This window comes from Oreochromis niloticus, linkage group LG9 (genome assembly GCF_001858045.2).
Source record: "Oreochromis niloticus isolate F11D_XX linkage group LG9, O_niloticus_UMD_NMBU, whole genome shotgun sequence".
Taxonomy (NCBI): domain Eukaryota; kingdom Metazoa; phylum Chordata; class Actinopteri; order Cichliformes; family Cichlidae; genus Oreochromis; species Oreochromis niloticus.
Genome location: NC_031974.2, coordinates 339,535 through 357,289, shown reverse-complemented (window position 1 = coordinate 357,289; position 17,755 = coordinate 339,535).

Genomic DNA, 17,755 nt, shown 5'->3' with positions numbered 1-17,755 from the left:
TTGTACACATACGTCTACGTCATCAAACCAAAACCTTTTAGTGGTTTAGTGGACATTTTTATTTCAAAAAGTTTTAATTAGACCAAGGTTTTTTTAATATATATTATATGACTGTATTGTGTTTTTACCTTTTACCTTGGCACTCTGTGACACATCTGTGAAAGATTTAATTTTGATTAACCACGATTAAATATTATGTCATAAATATTAATTTTTTTATTCTATATTAATAGCATTTCATTTTGCATTAGCAAACAGACTCGAGAAAAAAGGGAAAATATACGCACTTAATACGTTTATCTTGAACATTGATGCAACAACTCTTTGTAGCATGAAGAGGGGGATGCGTTCACTCCTCTCCAGAGTGTTCTGGCATAGATCACACACCTCTTGGGATCATGAGCAAGGTTGTATCTTCTCTTCTGATATATAGCAAACACACGTATATCTGTTTAAGTCTAAGTGCCTTTTGAAGAAACAATGGGCTGAGGTCAGTTCCTTGATCATTAATATGCAACAACCACTGATCAAAGCCCATTGAGGTTTGAGTATCATTGTTTCAGATCTTATTCCTAAAGGTTAAGAGGGCGTCCGTCTCCCATATCCAAACTGAGAGCTGTTTCCACAGCAGAGGGGCCTGAAAACTGAAGGCTCTGCCTCCCATTCTAATTTTAAATACTGTAAGAACCACGAGTAAGCCTGCAGTGTGAGAGCAAAGTGCTCTAATGGGATAGTGTGATGCTATGAGATCTTTAAACTATGATGAGGCCTGATCAGTCAAGACTTTGTATGTAAATATGATGGCTTTAAATTCAATGCTGGGACACACGTCCCTCTCTCGTTCTTGTCTCGCTGTGATGTTACAAAGATCTGTTTTGTGTCCCAGCTGATCAGCAGGAGGAGAAGAGTCTGACGGAGCACCAGACGAACATTTTCAACCATTTGGACTCAGTTCAGCTGCTACAGTGGACAAAAATGTCATCAACACAAAAGGTGAGGAACATATCACTTTTATTGAAACTGTGTGCACTTCATCAGCTGATGCTTGTTTGTGAAGATTGAATAAGATTCAAGAAGAAGTTTGTCATTTCATATGGTGATACCCAGGCTGAAATTAAATACAGTTTCTCACCAGCATCTACAGTGCAATAATCAGTACAATTAAAAAGAAAAATGGTTTAACAAACAGTAAAAAGGCAGTAATAAATTTCATAAATAAATAGGGGTAAATAACAAAAAATCTAAATTCCAAAACAAACTCAAACAAAGTCTAAATAGTCACACTCATACAGGTAGCAGCAGACGGGAACAGTTAAATTAAGTAGTGTGTGTAGACAGGAGGCATCACAGTATAGCTGTGCTAACAGCTGAATGGATGGGGAGGGGCGCGGTCCTGCTTTTCTGAGCCTCCTGAGGGAGTGGAGACCCTTTTGTGCTTTCTTGATAACTGCTGTGGTATTAAAGGTACAGTGATGCAGGTAGACAGAGGTTTGCCACATGATGCAGTTAGCCCGCAGACAAAGTTTGGGAACATGGGAAGGCGGCTTTTGGCCATTGTGGGTTCCGGTGGGAGGAAAAACCCTGTGAGCTGGCAGAGGAAAGGGCTAGTCCACCTGCAGCTTCTTAGCTGCACAGGGAATCAGGCGCAGCAGCAGCAGCACATTGGGCCGACGAAAAGCTCCCCTGCTCGTCCTCCGATAAACCATTATTGTCCAGGCGGATGGCCAGCACGTCATCATCTTCCTGGGGAGCGCTGGCGGGCTTTAAGCCAGGCTGAAGCCCGTCAGCGCTCTGGCTCATCTTTGGTGGAACAGTCGTCCGTCCCAGCACTTTCTCCAGAAACGTCACCGGTCTTTCTACGGTCAAGCGAGATGTTTCAGAGAGGTGAAGAGCGTAAGAACTGAACAGGGGGGTAAATTTGCATGCGGGGCTGTGCACACGTCATCACAGATCATCTGGCTTAAAGGCGTGAATAAAGGTTTCCTCAGCCAGGACATGTGACGCCGTGATATCCCATACCACGTGTGTTGTACCAAGTGCATTGACTGAAAAGGAACTACTTCAGCCTTTGGTTTAAAACTAATGGAGGAAGTTTGAAGGTTGAGTTTGTTCCACGACTGCGTTTCACTCACTGCCTCTGTTTGTATCTCTGTCACTGCAGGACCAACATGGAGCGAGAAGTCAGGGCTCTCAGGAGGCCGACAAACCTCACAGAAGACAGAGGGAGAAAAAATACAGCTGTGATGAGTGTGGAAAGGATTTTACTTATGCTGGAAGCTTAAAACTACACCAACTCATCCACAGTGAAGTTAAAGCGTACAGCTGTGGTTTGTGTGGACAGTCTTTTACACGGGCTGGAAACTTAAAAACACACCAACTCATACACAATGGAATTAAACCGTACAGCTGTGGTTTGTGTGGAAAGTCTTTTACCCGGACTGGAAACTTAAAAAGACACCAACTCATCCACAGTGGAGTTCAAGCGTACAGCTGTGACTTGTGTGGAAAGTCTTTTACCCTGGCTGGAAGCTTAAAAACACACCAACTCATCCACAGTGGAGTTAAAGCGTACAGCTGTGATGAGTGTGGAAAGGATTTTACTCATGCTAGAAGCTTAAAAGTACACAAACTCATCCACAGTGGAGTTAAACCATACAGCTGTGGTTTGTGTGGAAAGTCTTTTACACGGGCTGGAAACTTAAAAGCACACCAACTTATCCACAGTGGAGTTCAAGCGTACAGCTGTGAGTTATGTGGAAAGTCCTTTAACCAGGCTGGAAGCTTAAAAACACACCACCTCATCCACAGTGGAGTTAAAGCGTACAGCTGTGACTTGTGTGGAAAGTCTTTTACCCAGGCTGGAAACTTAGAACGACACAAAGTCACCCACAGTGGAGTTAAAGCGTACAGCTGTGACTTGTGTGGAAAGTCTTTTACCCAGGCTGGAAGCTTAAAAACTCACCAACTCGTCCACAGTGGAGTTAAAGCATACAGCTCTGATCAGTGTGATAAAGCTTTTACTCACAATAGCAACCTACAGAATCATCAAGTTACCCACTCTGGATTCAAGGCGTACAGCTGTCACATTTGTGGAAAAACCTTCCGCTGGCCAGGCAGCCGAAATATTCACCTACGCATTCACACCAAAAATGATGTTTGCTGCTGTGATCAGTGTGGCAAGATTTTTGTGACATACAAAAACTTAAAGCGGCACATGTTAACCCACACTGAGGAGAGACCTTATAAATGTGAACTGTGTGAGAAGACTTTTAAATCTCCACTTAACCTCAAATCACACCAAAAGATTCACACCAGAAAGAGACTCTACAAGTGCAGTCACTGTGAGGTATGCAGTTTTCTTTTTACAGTTATTTTGAAGTATTATATGAATGAAGTTTAATTTCAAAGCTTAAATGAGACATGAAAACTTCACGTACAGAATATTGAGTAACATCTGACACAAATCTCCTGAAACTTTCCTGATGTTGGAAAAACGTAAAGTTTTAGAAGCTTCTCTCCTTTCTAACATTCACACTCCAATAGATGCATCGGAGAGCAGCTTGAGGTTAGTATCTTTTGGGATGCAGAGTAGAGCATCCAGAGGTTTAACCACCAATCTTACCGTTAAGTAAATTACCTACAAATGAAGAGTTATTGTAACCCAGTAAGCTGAGTGTTATAATGTAAAAAGTAAAATGTGGACGTTGGCAGAGATGCTCTTTATTTCAGGCGACGTTCAGGATAAAAATGTTGAAGGAATTCCCTGACTTACACTGTCTTTGTGTCTTTGTTTAGAAGCAGAGCGACACAGATGGATCCAGTTCTCAACCCTGTCGTCACTGTGGTGGTGGGAAAGAGTTTCGCTGTGACCTTTGTGGAAAAACTTACAGTCATCTAAAGGGCCTAAAAATGCATCAACGCAGACACACTGGAGACAAAATGAACTACTGCAAAGAATGTGGGAAAGGCTTCCCCACATCAAGTGCATTAAAACAACATGAACTCTGTCACAGTGGGGTTAAAGACCACCTCTGTGACCAGTGTGGGTCATCCTTCACCACTGCAGGTAATCTTAAAGAGCATAAAAGAGTGCACACAGGAGAGAAACCATACAAGTGCAGACACTGTGACAAAAGCTTCTCACGGTCAGATATTCGTAACCTTCATGAACTTACACACATTGAAGAGAACTTCAGCTGTGACCAGTGTGACAAGAGCTTCAAGAATCTCAGTTCATACTCTTCTCACAAACGATCCCACGCTGTAAATAAACTGTTTCACTGTTACCAATGTGCAAAAACATTCACTTCATTATCTGCTCTGTGCAAACATCAGCGTGATCATGCAGGACTGAAATCACTGGATCACAATGAATCTGAAGAGGAAGAAACATCCTCTTCTGGTTTCAGGGTCAGACTTAAAAACTTTGAGATCAGGCTCCACAGAATTCAGATGGAGTCTCCTGCAAAGAGTGTCAGCTGATGTCACACTTGAACCTGATGAGGTAGCTCTGCTTTCTGGAGCTGCAGTGAATAATCCTAAATGTTACAGTTAGGAAAGTACAAGTATACATATGTACATCAAGTATATCTTTTAGTTTTTTTCCCTTTGGATAATTTTACAACAGTAAACAGTAGTGGTAGGGCTGTGCGATATGACCAAAATCTCATATCCCGACAACGATATAAATCACAAAAATTTAACATTTTCTGTAAATTCTGTGAATCTTGAACAGCTTGACTTGCGTGATGTGTTTCCAGCTGGGTCTCGTGTACCTGGAGTCGAGTGTTTTAACAGATGCATGAAATTATAAATTTTTAGACAGAAGTTGTAATGGCTGCCATTTTCTTTGTATTTATTACACGGCGTGCAGCGGGGAAAAGGCTGTTCTAACGTTTCAGTGTAAGGTTTATTTTTTTAGCACCTGACGGGTCCTTTCTGCTTCTCATCTGTAAACACTCTTCATACTCTTTCACAGGATTCAGTTTATTTTGAAAAGTCTCAACAGGATCTTGAGCTTTATTGTGAAAGGTTTTTGTGCAGCAGCTCTACCTGTACTAGATGCACCTGCTCCTTGTCGTTTCTAACTCTGACTTTATGTCCTCTACAACAGTTTCTGTCTTCTTTGCTAGTTCTTCAAATGTTCAATAAAAACATGTATGCTAATTCATAACGAAGAAAGCTTTGGTGAAGACTGTCATTTCCACAAGAAAACACTGGGCTGGCATGTAAAAGGGCATTTATTCCCTTCAAGTACCTGAAGCTCCATAAAGCACGCTTCCAATAGCCAAACCTATCTGTTTTTTCTGGGAGTAGTTTTTGAAAAGAGGGTAACTTGGAAAGCTCACATAGAGCACATTGTGGAGAAATGTAAAAAGGTTCTTAATATCGTGAGGTGTCTAGCAGGGTTGTCATGGGGCGCCAGTTTTGAAGCACTCAAAAGTATCTATGTTGCGTTGATTAGATCAAGGATTGATTATGGATGTGTGGTGTATGGGGTAGCGGCTAACACTTGGTTAAAGAAACTGGATGTTATCCAAGCTCGTGCGTTGAGGATTTGTTTAGGGGCGGTTAAAACTACGCCAGTGTGTGCTCTTCAGGTGGAAGCAGGAGAAATGCCTCTGCATATTAGAAGGCAGCACTTGATGGCTAATTATTGGGTTACTTTGAAAGGTCATAATGACAATCATCCTGTTAAGAAGGTGTTGGAAAATTGTTGGGAGGGAGGTAAGGAATTTAAAAATAGCTTTGGATGGGTTGGGGATGAGAGGGCAAGAGCAGTTAAGGTCTATGACAAGGAATTCAGCCAGACAGTGTTGTGGCCTTTAAGGCCCACTTGGGCATGGGAATTAATTAAAGTAGATAGAACGTTATTGGATATTAAAAGGAGGGACATCACAATAGATCTTTGTCAAGAATTTTATAGTAGATTGAAAGGCAAGTACAGTGGCTATGTGCATTTTTACACGGATCGAATGAGCCGGATAGCGAAGCAACTGGTGTGGCAGTGGTAGTTCCGGATTTAAATATCAAGTTTGGGAAACGAACATCAAACCTTTTGAGTGTTTATGCAGTAGAGCTATGTGCCATATTGATGGCCTTAGAATGGGTGGTTCCAAAAGTCATAATACGCACTGATTCATTATCAGCTGTGTTAAGTATAGAAAATGGGAATGCAAGTACTAATCAGACCATTCTGTATGAAGTTATGTTTGCTCACCATAGAGTGTGTGAGCAGGGCAATAATGTGGACACCAGCTCATATAGGATTATGGGGAATGAAAGATCAGATAGAATGGCTAAGGAAGTTAAAAGAGTAGACACTGAGGTGCAGATACCATTGTCTAAATCTGAGGGAAAGTGTATTGTTTGGAGTGAAAGGAAGAAGTTATGGAAACTGGCGTGGGATAAGGAAACTAAAGGGAGACCATTGTATAGGGCAGGCCTTCCCAAAGTGTGGGGCCCGCCCCCTAGGGGGGGCGCAGATCCATGGCAGGAGGGGCGTGGCATGAAAGGGGGGGGGGACAAAACGTTTGGACACTGCTAGCACAGGGCGCCTACAGAAATGCAAAGCAGCAGATGAAGCATATGTTTCCAAACCTACTTCATTCTAAGCCAAAGACTAGAAAATATGGTGAAGCATATCTTCCCTTTGGTTTCACCTGCACGAGTGCCGAGGTAGGTCTCCCCTGCATAATTGGTTTTCCCTGTGTTGGGAGCACGTGCTGGGCTCTTCAAATCAGGGACAAACAGTATCCCACATTCTTGATTTTTAGTTCACAAACACTTGTTGTAATGACTAACTACTCCTGACATTTTGGACATGTTAGCTCTTTATACAGTAAAATTACAGTGGGATACAAATAATATCAGGCTGATCCTGCCACGATTTGTTCCCCCTGTTCAAATCATAGACTAACAGTATCCCACAGTTGTTTATGTTTTTAAACCCATTTTGCACAGAGAGGCATTATTACACAGGAAAAAACAACTACATGTAAAATAATCACACCGTGATGCCTCTGCCTTTCTAAATGGAGGGAGAGTAACTGCATGTGTATATGTAAGCGTGTAAAACCTGAAGATAGAGACAAAATACTGTTAATCTGACTATCTGCCATTCTGCAATTCATCTCACGTAAACAACGTGGCGCACAGCGTGACGTGAAAAAAGGCACATACCTTTGACGTTGTGTGACCTCGTCCACACGTAAACGCAAAAAAGGAGTTTTAAAAAATCTCCGTTTTCGGTGATTCGAAACGCTGTTTATGTGTGGACGAAAGGTCCAAATGCTTAGAAACAGCTGCGTTTTCAAAAATACCCATGTAGGTGTGGACGTAGCGTAAAAGAGTTAGTAGTTTATTTTCTTACTACCTGTAATTTCTTGCAGATTACTTGTATTTCCTTAATTGTTTACTAAATGTTTGAGGTGTGAAATAAACCGCAATGGAGCAAAATATGGGTGTGTGTGGTTGGAGGATGTGTGCATGCACGCGTGGGGGGGGCGCGAACACTTTTCTTGTAAAACAAAGGGGGGCCTAGCAAAAAAAAGTTTGGGAACCACTGGTATAGGGTACAAAATACAGTAGAAGTTAAAAGAAATAAAGGAATGAATAGGCGGGAGGAGATTGTCATGTGTAGAATAAGAACAGGGCATTGTTACCTGAATGGCACTCTTTTTAGGATGGGGAAACATTTAACGGGGCTATGTGATTGGTGTGGTGTTATGGAAACAATTGAGCATGTATTTCTTAACTGCAGAAAGTATGATAACCACAGGGGAATGATGAGGGAAGAATTGGGAATTAGGGGGGAACTCAGGTTTGAAAAGGTGGTTGACTGGTTAGGATGTCATGAACGGAAAGGAGTGGTTCTTCGGTTTCTGAGAAGAACGGGATTAAGAGGATTTAAAGAGCTAAGTGCAGCCTAAGTAACACCAGAGGGTGGCAGTAATGCAACTTTGATGGATGCAAGCTGCCGATAAACTGGAGGAAGAAGAAGAAGAAACCCATCTGTTCTCTGATTGGATAGTTAGGGTTAGGTTTTTTGGGTTTGTGATTGACATGGCATTGGCCAATCAGATGAAAGGAAGAAAAGTAGGGTCAAAATTCGTACTTGTAACTTGCAGAGTTTCACACGTATTCCACACACAAATCTTTTTTACGCACACACAAATTCTTTTTACACATACAAATCCATGTTGATAGCGTCGTCTACAGACCTGTTTGCTATGTATGCAAACTGCAGGGGGCCTAGGAGGGGGGCCGTGAGGGTCTTGAGGTAGGAGAGAACCAGGCGCTCAAATGACTTCATGACCACAGATGTCAGAGCCACAGGTCTGTAGTCATTTAGTCCAGTGATCCTTGGTTTCTTGGGGACAGGGATTATGGTAGAGGACTTGAAGCAGGCAGGCACATGACATGCCTGCAGTGAGGAGTTGAAAATGCCAGAAAACACTAGAGCCAGCTCGTTTGCACAGTGTCTGAAGGTAGCAGGAGACACACCGTCTGGGCCAGGAGCTTTTCGAGCATTCAGACTCTTAAACTACTTCCTTACATCTGCTTCATGAATATGAAGAGTTGTAGTGGGAGAAGGTGGTGTGAAATCCTCCTTGGTGAGGGGTGTGGAGGGGAGTGTTGTAGGTGAAGTGTTTGATGGTGGTAAGATAAGATAAGATAACTTTTATTAGTCCCACACGTGGGAAATTTGTTTTGTCACAGCAGGAAGTGGACAGTGCAAAAGTTGTGAAAAAACTGATGTGATGGCTCTATGGAGGGGGGAGAGGTGGGGGAATGAGTGTCCAAAGTGTCTCTATTGTTGGGGCCGTTGGAGGTGTGAAGGCTGCTTGATGGCTCGTCAAAACGGCAGTAAAAGTCGTTAAGGGGTTGGCCAAGAGCAAGTCATCAGTGGAGTGGGGGGTTTTAGGCTTGTAGTTGGTGATATTCCTAAAACTTTTCCACACAGAGTCCGAGTCATTCTCTGAGATCTGCTGCTGCATCTTCTCAGAGTGCTGATGTTTAGCAATGTCCACTTCTTTAGTGAACCTGTACTTGGCCTCTCTGTAGCAGTCCCTGTCTCCGCTTCTGAACGCCTTTCTCTTTTCCAGCCACAGCTTTTTGAGTTTAGGAGTAAACCAGGGTTTGTCATTGTTATAACTCAACCTGGTGCATGATGGCACAATGCTGTCCTCACAGAAGTGGATATAGGAGGTGACAGTGTCCGTAAACTCATCCAAGCTGTTACTTAACTGTCTAAAGGTAATATTGATACTGTCCACATTTACATGATCTGGAGATGGAGACTGGTTTTTTATGTCGAGGTCTTTAATTTTGACAAACTCCATGACACACTGACAGACAAAGAAGACTGTTCGGTGAAAATGACAAAAATTTAATAAAATTCTATATGAGCAGTTACACACTCTATAGAACAACTTTATAGAATTATATTTGTTTGCAGATGTTGGCAGCTATCAGCGAATAGTTATCAGCTATTTTGAAACAAAACAAGACACTATTTAATCCATAACAAGAAGAGCAAATGAACTAGTGGTGTGCGACACTGCATATTTTGGTATCGATCCGATACCAATTCGGTGCGCCAGCAGGACCTGCCAAGCTGGAGACGAGGTCGAGGTGCGTGGGTGTCCTGCCACGCCTGAAGGCGGCATGCTGTCCACTTCGGCACGCAGGCTGCACTGTCCTGCGTGCCGGCTGCCTGCCCAGCTGCCTGTGAGCCCCAGCTCACTTCCACGCCTGCTGCGCCGCCGCTGCTTGCCCAATGGGTGGCCACCAGGCTAGCTCCGGGGCTTCCGCTGGAGGCGCGGGCAACCATCAGAGTGGACACTTCCCCATCGCTGGGCTGGGGCATGGGGCGCCGATGGTCCGGGCCGATTCCCTCGCCTGCTCGCGGGGTGAGGTGAAGCGGGCGAGGGGGTATGTGGCAGGGCGTGTTCTGCGATGCCGCTGCAGGTTTGGTGGTGGTGATGTGTACGGCTGCCAGCGGGAGAGCTGAAGCCGTTGAATGTACTGTTACAGCAACCGTGTGATTATTGTAAGAATAAATGATGCTGCGAAGCATGAAAATGCCATCGGGTCTGCAGTGGTGGCGATCTTTTTTTCTTTTTTTTTAATCTTAAGTGCATGCAAACCAGTAAACAAATTAAAACAAATACTGTTGATAAACTATAATACAAAGAATTCACAATTAAAATTCTCAACAACAAAAACAAAAAAATATATAATTAATATGTAAACAACTTAACAACCCCCAAAGTGTCTAAGTCACGTGACATGTCAGTGCAACACCGAAACATAAAAGTGGGGGAGAGGGAGCAAAGTGCTCTCCGCTGACACAGGAGCGGTGAGTCCAGCGACCTGGTTGTTTCGTTTTTGCCGAAAGCACAGCATAGCAAACAAGCAGAACTCAAAGTAAAGAATCGATCTCACCAGGCTAGTATCGATCCGATACCGATATCGATACTATCGATATTTGGATCGATCCGCCCACCACTAAAATGAACTGAACAACAGAAAATACAAATGCTATTTATGGTCTCCTCACAACAATGATAAGAAAAATAAACTGAGCCAATATGGCATGTTTGTTAATACACATGTTAATGTAATCTCTGGTCTCCCACTCAGAAACACAGGTCTCCGAGTGTCCAGCATTCAGACGGCTACCTGAGGACACTCTTCATGTGAGAGAAAATCTGCTCACATAGATATGTAGAGCCAAATACTGTCAATAAGGACTCTGCAATGTTCTGAAGACAGTTAAACATGATGCTGCGCTGAGCGGACAGCTCCTGATGCATTTGAAGTGTCAGAATGTGGAAATTTCAACATCGCTTGAAAAAAGTTATTTTTGGCCAATTACAAGTTGAATGTGGTAGTTGGGGTTGTTAGCTAAGATACCGTCATTAAGAAGCAGCACAACTAATGTGCCTACGCGATGTGCACAGCTGGCCCAGCCATTTATTTATTTATTTATTTTTTGCCTGTCCTGTTTGGATCTTTAGCCAGAAGAATTTTTGTCTGAAGGCCAAGAAAGATGCCAAGCAGATTTACTTTACCAACTGGATCATCATGGCCTTGCCATAATGGTCCATTTGATTTACCTTTATTATAAATATGTATTTATTTGATTTGATTTTTGGTTGTTACAGATGGGACAGACATGACTGGGGGATAGGAGAGGGAGAAAGAATGAAAGAAAGAGAGGGAGAGAAAGAAAACTAGAGGGGAGAAGAGATGGTGAGAAGGGGGGAAGAAAAAAGAAAAAAGCTGTACCAGAGAGGACCGGGCCTCAGGCCCAGAGCCCAGAGACCTGAGGGCACCCCACCCCCCGGAAGGGGCTCAGCGGGCCACAGGCGCCAGGCCCCGCCAATCGGCCACCAGGAGTGAGTCGGTACATACAGTTAAGCCCATAATTATTCATACCCCTGCCAAATTTTGACTTAAAGTTACTTTTGTTCAACAAGCAAGTTCTTTTTTGAGCAGAAATGACACAGGTGTCTCCCCAAAGATAATAAGACGATGTACAAGAGGCATCATTGTGGAAAAAAAATATTTCTCAGGTTTTATTTATATTTTAGCAAAAAGTATCATGTCCAGAATTATTCATACCCTTCTCAATAATCAATAGAAAAGCCTTTATTGGCTATTACAGCAATCAAACGCTTCCTATAATTGCAGACCAGCTTTTTGCATGTCTCCACAGGCATTTTTGCCCATTCATCTTTAGCAATGAGCTCCAAATCTTTCAGGTTGGAGGGTCTTCTCGCCATCACCCTGATCTTTAGCTCCCTCCACAGATTCTCAATTGGATTCAAGTCAGGACTCTGGTTAGGCCACTGCAAAACGTTAATGTTGTTGTCTGCTAACCATTTCTTCACCACGTTTGCTGTATGTTTTGGGTCATTGTCGTGCTAAAATGTCCACGGGTTCCCAAGGCCAAGTTTTTCTGCAGACTGCCTGATGTTGTTGTTGAGAATCTTCATGTATTGCTCTTTTTTCATGGTGCTGTTTACTGTGATTAGGGTCCCTGGTCCATTGGCTAAAAAACACCCCCAAAGCATTAGGTTCCCACCACCATGTTTGACAGTGGGGATGGTGTTCTTTGGGTTGAAGGCTTCTCCATTTTTATGCCAAATGAAGGCAACATCATTGTGACCAAATAATTCAATTTTTGTTTCATCTGACCATAACACTGAAGACCAGAAACCTTCTTCTTTGTCCAGATGAGCATTTGCAAAGGCCAAATGAGCTTTGGCATGCCTTAGAAGTGCCTGGAGAAGTGGCGTTTTCCTTGGTCTGCATCCATGGAACCCAACAGTGTCCGTTGGACTGTCTGCCTTGAGACATTGCCACCAGCAGAGCCCAGATTCACCAGAATGGCCTTGGTGGTGATCCTTGGATTCTTTTTCACCTCTCTCACTATTCTCCTGGCCAGCACAGGTTTCACTTTTGAGCTCCGACAACGTCCTCTGAGATTTTCCACAGTGCGGAACATCTTGTATTTTTTAATAATACTTTGCACTGTAGCCACTGGAACTTGAAAACATTTGGATATGGCCTTGTAGCCCATTCCTCACTTGTGAGCAGCCACAATGCACAGCTGCAGGTCCTCACTGAGTTCCTTTGTCTTAGCCATGAATGTCCACAGACCACCTGCAGAGAGCTGCTGTTTTTCACCTGTTGAGTTGATTAAAACAGCTATTTCCAATTAATCAGGGTAATTAGGATGCTTTAGAACAGCTTTGACTATTTATAATGGTATGGAACTTTGGATTTTCCCAGAGACTGTGACAGTTTGTAAAGGGTATGAATAATTCTGGACATGATACTTTTTGCTCAAATGTAAATAAAAGCTGAGAAATATTTTTTTCCACAATGATGCGTCTTGTACATCATCTTATTATCTTTTGTGAGACGCCTGTGTCATTTCCAGTCAAAAAATAACTTGCTAGTTGAATAAAAGTAACTTTAAGTCAAAATTTGCCAGGGGTATGAATAATTTTGGGCTTAACTGTACATGAGAGCCCAACCCCAGACACCAAGAACTACCAACACACCAACGTCTGAGGGCATCATCCACTGGCAGGGAGTGTGGTGAGGGGAGATAGGCCTCCATACCTCAGAGAGCCTGAGATGTTCCCAGAGAGGTGGAGTCTAAGACCCAAGCTGACATATAGACACAGGCGCATGCAGACACAAACGTGCATCCCAGCCATTTATTTTTTAATGCACCTTCTCAGATTAATTCACTGCATATTGTGCCATCAGTGGCGTGCCAGCTGTGGCACGAGTACCCAGGGTTGCCGACCCCTGCTGTAGACGTTTGGTGCATGCAGAAAAACAGCTGCAGGGCTACTGAAAAGACTTTTCTGCGAGCAAACGCAGAAGACCTCATTCAGGAGCTAAACTCAATATGAACTGAACTCAAATTAAAGTTATTAGATCAGGGATGAGCAGGGATGATTAGTGGTGAATAAATGATCTAAAAATCGCCATTTAATAAGCCAGAACGATGTATTTTACGTCGGCGAGTGGCTTTGAATGCTCACTTTGTGGCTGCCGGAAAAGTGGTGTTCGAAGACCAGTAAAAACGTCTGTTTTTTCCGGCGCTCAGTACCAGCTGTGACAGAGTTTAAAATGCTGTTTCCTTAAAAACGTGCAGGTCCCTCCCCATGGTTCTCTTATCTAATTACTTTCAACTCCCAACACCTAATCAAAGAAGAAGTGCAGACCACACTAATTCATCACAGATTCACCATGCTGCCAACTGATTACTTATGTTGATCTCTTCTTTACCAATCCTTGCTACAGTTTTTACTCGTATACTAATCCCACTATGTATTTTGGTGTCTTTAAAGCATAATCAGGCAAACAAGCAACAGAATGCTTTTTCTGAAACAAGACAGACAATGAGACCTTAACTTTTATCAAAATGCAATTTTGCTCTATTTAAAGTAATCCGTATAATAGCCTTCAATTTTAATAAGAGAAGGATGTTTTCCCGGTCTTTGAACGCTGCTTAGGTGTTCAAGGGGGCACTCTCTGGCATAGAATACGCTTTTCTGGGGTCAGCACATAGGGAGGGGGGGGCGTAATAAGAAGTTATACTGAGTATATTGTGTTTGAAAAACAGTTATAAACAGAAGAAGTGTTCCTATGCAATGGATTAAATGGAATTAAAAAGAGATCATGTTGGAATAACTTCATACTGTCACTGAGTTCAAACTTAAGGAATGCTCATCAAAAATAATTAGAGTTTCATCTTGTGACATTATGAAATGCTCATTATAGCAACAAAGCATCTCAGCCTTGTGATGAATTTGGGGGAGCTCAGTGCCAGTGTTATCACTACATAAGGATTTTATTGTTTCACAAACATTAAAGGAGTTATTGAAATTGTCCATAAATTAAGAATAAGAATAACTCTATTGATCCCAGAGGAAAATTCATATGTCTGAAATAGCTCAACTACTATTTGTATGAGAGTGAAAAGCCTGATTACTGTGGGTGTGAGTTTCTTTTTCGCTCCATTTCACAACAGAGAGTAGTGTTCCCAATGCTGATGTTTTTGATTTAATTTTTATTTTTGATTAAAATGATTTTTTAATAAAAAAAAATAACCCTTGGACAATTAGTACATCGTCATTCTTGCTTACTTCTCCTTATGTCTGCCATACATGTTTCAATGCTCTGCTCATTACAGTCTGTAGAAAAGGCTGTCTATCCATGCATACATCCATCCCTGAGCCGTGTGATAGAAATGTAGTGAGGAATGTATTTATGAAACCAGACTCATCCTCATTTGGAGGGTATATGTTCAGTCCAAAGCAATCTATTCCTGTGGAATAGAAATGTTTAAATGTGGTTTAAATAACCTAAGTCTGATGTTTGTGGAATTACTGGCTTTGCTCTCCATGAGCTCCGCTGATGTCTGTGTACTGCTTCCCTTCCTCTCAAGATTCAAAATTTTGACAAATTTCAGCAAAAGGTTTGAGCCAGCATGATGCAGTTTGTCATCATCATCCTGTATAATCAATTTTGTCACTTGATGAGTAAGATCGAGTACTGTTGGGTGAATTAGCTCCAATTCATCTAGCTCCAGTTCTGCCACAGTGGGCCTCCAACAAGTCCAGAATTTTTGCACAACACACAGTAAAAGGCTGTCTGTTGAAAGGGGTTTCTGTGACTTTAAACAGATTACATCTTCACCAAAACGGTCCATTTGTGCTTGACGAAGGATCTCTTGCTCTGCTTTCAGATAATTAGCTGTGTCATTAGCTGAGTGTCACCTTTTGGACTGGAGAGAGAGCAAGCAGTAAAATTCAAGAGATCGTGGTAGGTTCTGAAGCCTGTTATATTGACAGGAGAAAGGGTTGTTGACGGCACCACAGAAGTAGGATTTCTTTAACTCAGTTTGATCATTATCAGGCTGGAGAGATCTGAATGTGGGCTAGTTATCAGGGGGTTCATGCAGAAACTGAGGCCCGTTGGTCCATCTGTTTGGGCTAAGGAAATCTAAGAAAGATTTGCCTCTTGAAACATCATCAGCGGGGTTTGTAGCTGAATTAATGCTTCTCCAGTCCTGACTGTTTGTGAAGTTTTGAATTTCTGAGACTCTGGCTCCTAGAAATAGATTGAAACAACAGTAATCTGACTGAAGCCAGTGAATTACAGTTGTTGAGTCAGTCCAAATTGTAGTTGTTCTGACTGGTAGGGTGAGTTCATTTCTTATGGGCACACATGTTTGTGCGTCTAATAATGCTCCACATAGCTCCAGCATGGGTATTGTTAAATTCTGTTTAGGAGTAACACATGAGTGAGCTAGTAAGAAACTCAGTTCAACATGACCTTCAAGATCATCTGATCTCAAATATTCAACTGCACCATACGCACACTCCAAAGCATCACAAAAGATATGAATGTCCCGTAGTGTTGTAGAAGCATCCATCTCCTTAGAAGTATGACAATGTGGGATTCCTGTTCTGTGGATTGCATAAATATAACACATAGTTATGGGGTGTGAGTCCAAGATCCTGTATTTGTCTACAAACAGGTCAGTTTTTCAATTCCACAATAATCCTAATGTGCACTTATACTGGCCAGATGCCTTATCCTCAGTTAGGCAGAATTCACTACTTTCTGATCTTACCTCAGGTGGTAGATGGATAATCACAACAGGACCAATGCCGTCTCACTCACAGAGGTCAAATCCCCCTGCTGAAAGATTGTCTCGTAATTTGTCAAGGAGTGTCCGAGATGACATTACTGATGAAAAACTTAGCAGTTATCAACATAGAAACACTGTATTACTGAATACTGCATATCTTTGTCAGGTTGATTCTCCTTCCCATGGTTTTGCCTTGCATAAATTGCACAACAAGGACTGCAGGTGATAGAGAAGGGAAGAACCTGCCACTCATACAGTGATAGGTGAGCTTCTTTGTTCATATCACGCCAAAGGAATTGGATCAGTTTATCAGGATGCAGGCGGCAGATTTGGTGAAACATGCCACCACTTATTGCTATAGAATGCTGCCTAAAATGCTACAGAACACTGAGAAGTGTTGGCCCAAGGATTGGTCCTGGTAATAGGTATTTAAGGCACTGGCCTTGAAATGTGAATGAGCAGTCAAAAACTATGTGATCTTTTTTGTTGTAATTCATGTGATGTGGAATAAACCAGGCTTCTTTGCTAATGTGATTCTCCTCAGGGCTGAGTTTAGCCACATAACCAGCTTTCTCTAACTTCAAGATCTGATTGTTGTATGACACTGCTTTGGATCTTTGGCTAGTCAAGATTCAGTATTTCAAAGTCTTGACATGACTGCAGAAAGAGGGACATTCAAAACAGGGATAGCGTAATGATTAACACCATTGATTTGAACCCTCTCTGTCACCTGTTCAAGGAGTTTCAATGCTTGTTGGTCTTGTTTTCATCTAATAACAGTTTTTCACTGCACACAGGTAAAGTGGTCAGTTGCAATAACATTGGCAGGAGAACTAGAAGTTGTAAACAAGCATTGGGCATTCACTGAACAGTTCTGAGGTTGAAAGTTTGAGATCCGACCTTGGAGTGTCCATCCTAAGTTGAGTTTGACTGCTACAGGAGACCCATACAGGCCATGTATAACTGAACTGTAATGACGGGTAACTTGTGGACGAGAGGGTGACTGACAGGTTAATGGATTCATTACTGGGATCTGCTCATGTTGCTGTTGCGTTTGGGAAATGGTTGGTGAATTGCATGCAGAGGTTTTGATTTCATTAGATGGGACAGTTCATCTGAACATCTGGAGGAATGGCAATAATGAGAAGAGGATGAGTGAACCATAAATCACCAGATCTTCCTCACTGTCATCAGAAGTTCCCTCATAACTTCATCTTGGCCAGTAGGTAAAGGATCAGGGCGTGTCTCTGGTTGGCTTTGTACCTCTTGGTCATTATCCTGCAGCTCATGCGTGTCTGTGTCAATGTGCTGGCATTCTGTTTGGCTTTTTGTCTTAATCTAGCACTCCTAGATGTTGTCCTAAACTTTATATAGGAGGTTATGATCATCATGGCCTCATCCGGCCAGAATGTGAATCAAACAGCCATCAATCTGTTGTGGTATATCTGAGTTTATTTCTTTATTATCAGTGATAGCCTAACTTTAAGGCAGGGGCGGATCTAGAAGGGTGGCATGGGGTGGCAACTGCCACCCTAAAATGATCCCTTGCCACCCCAAGTGCCACCC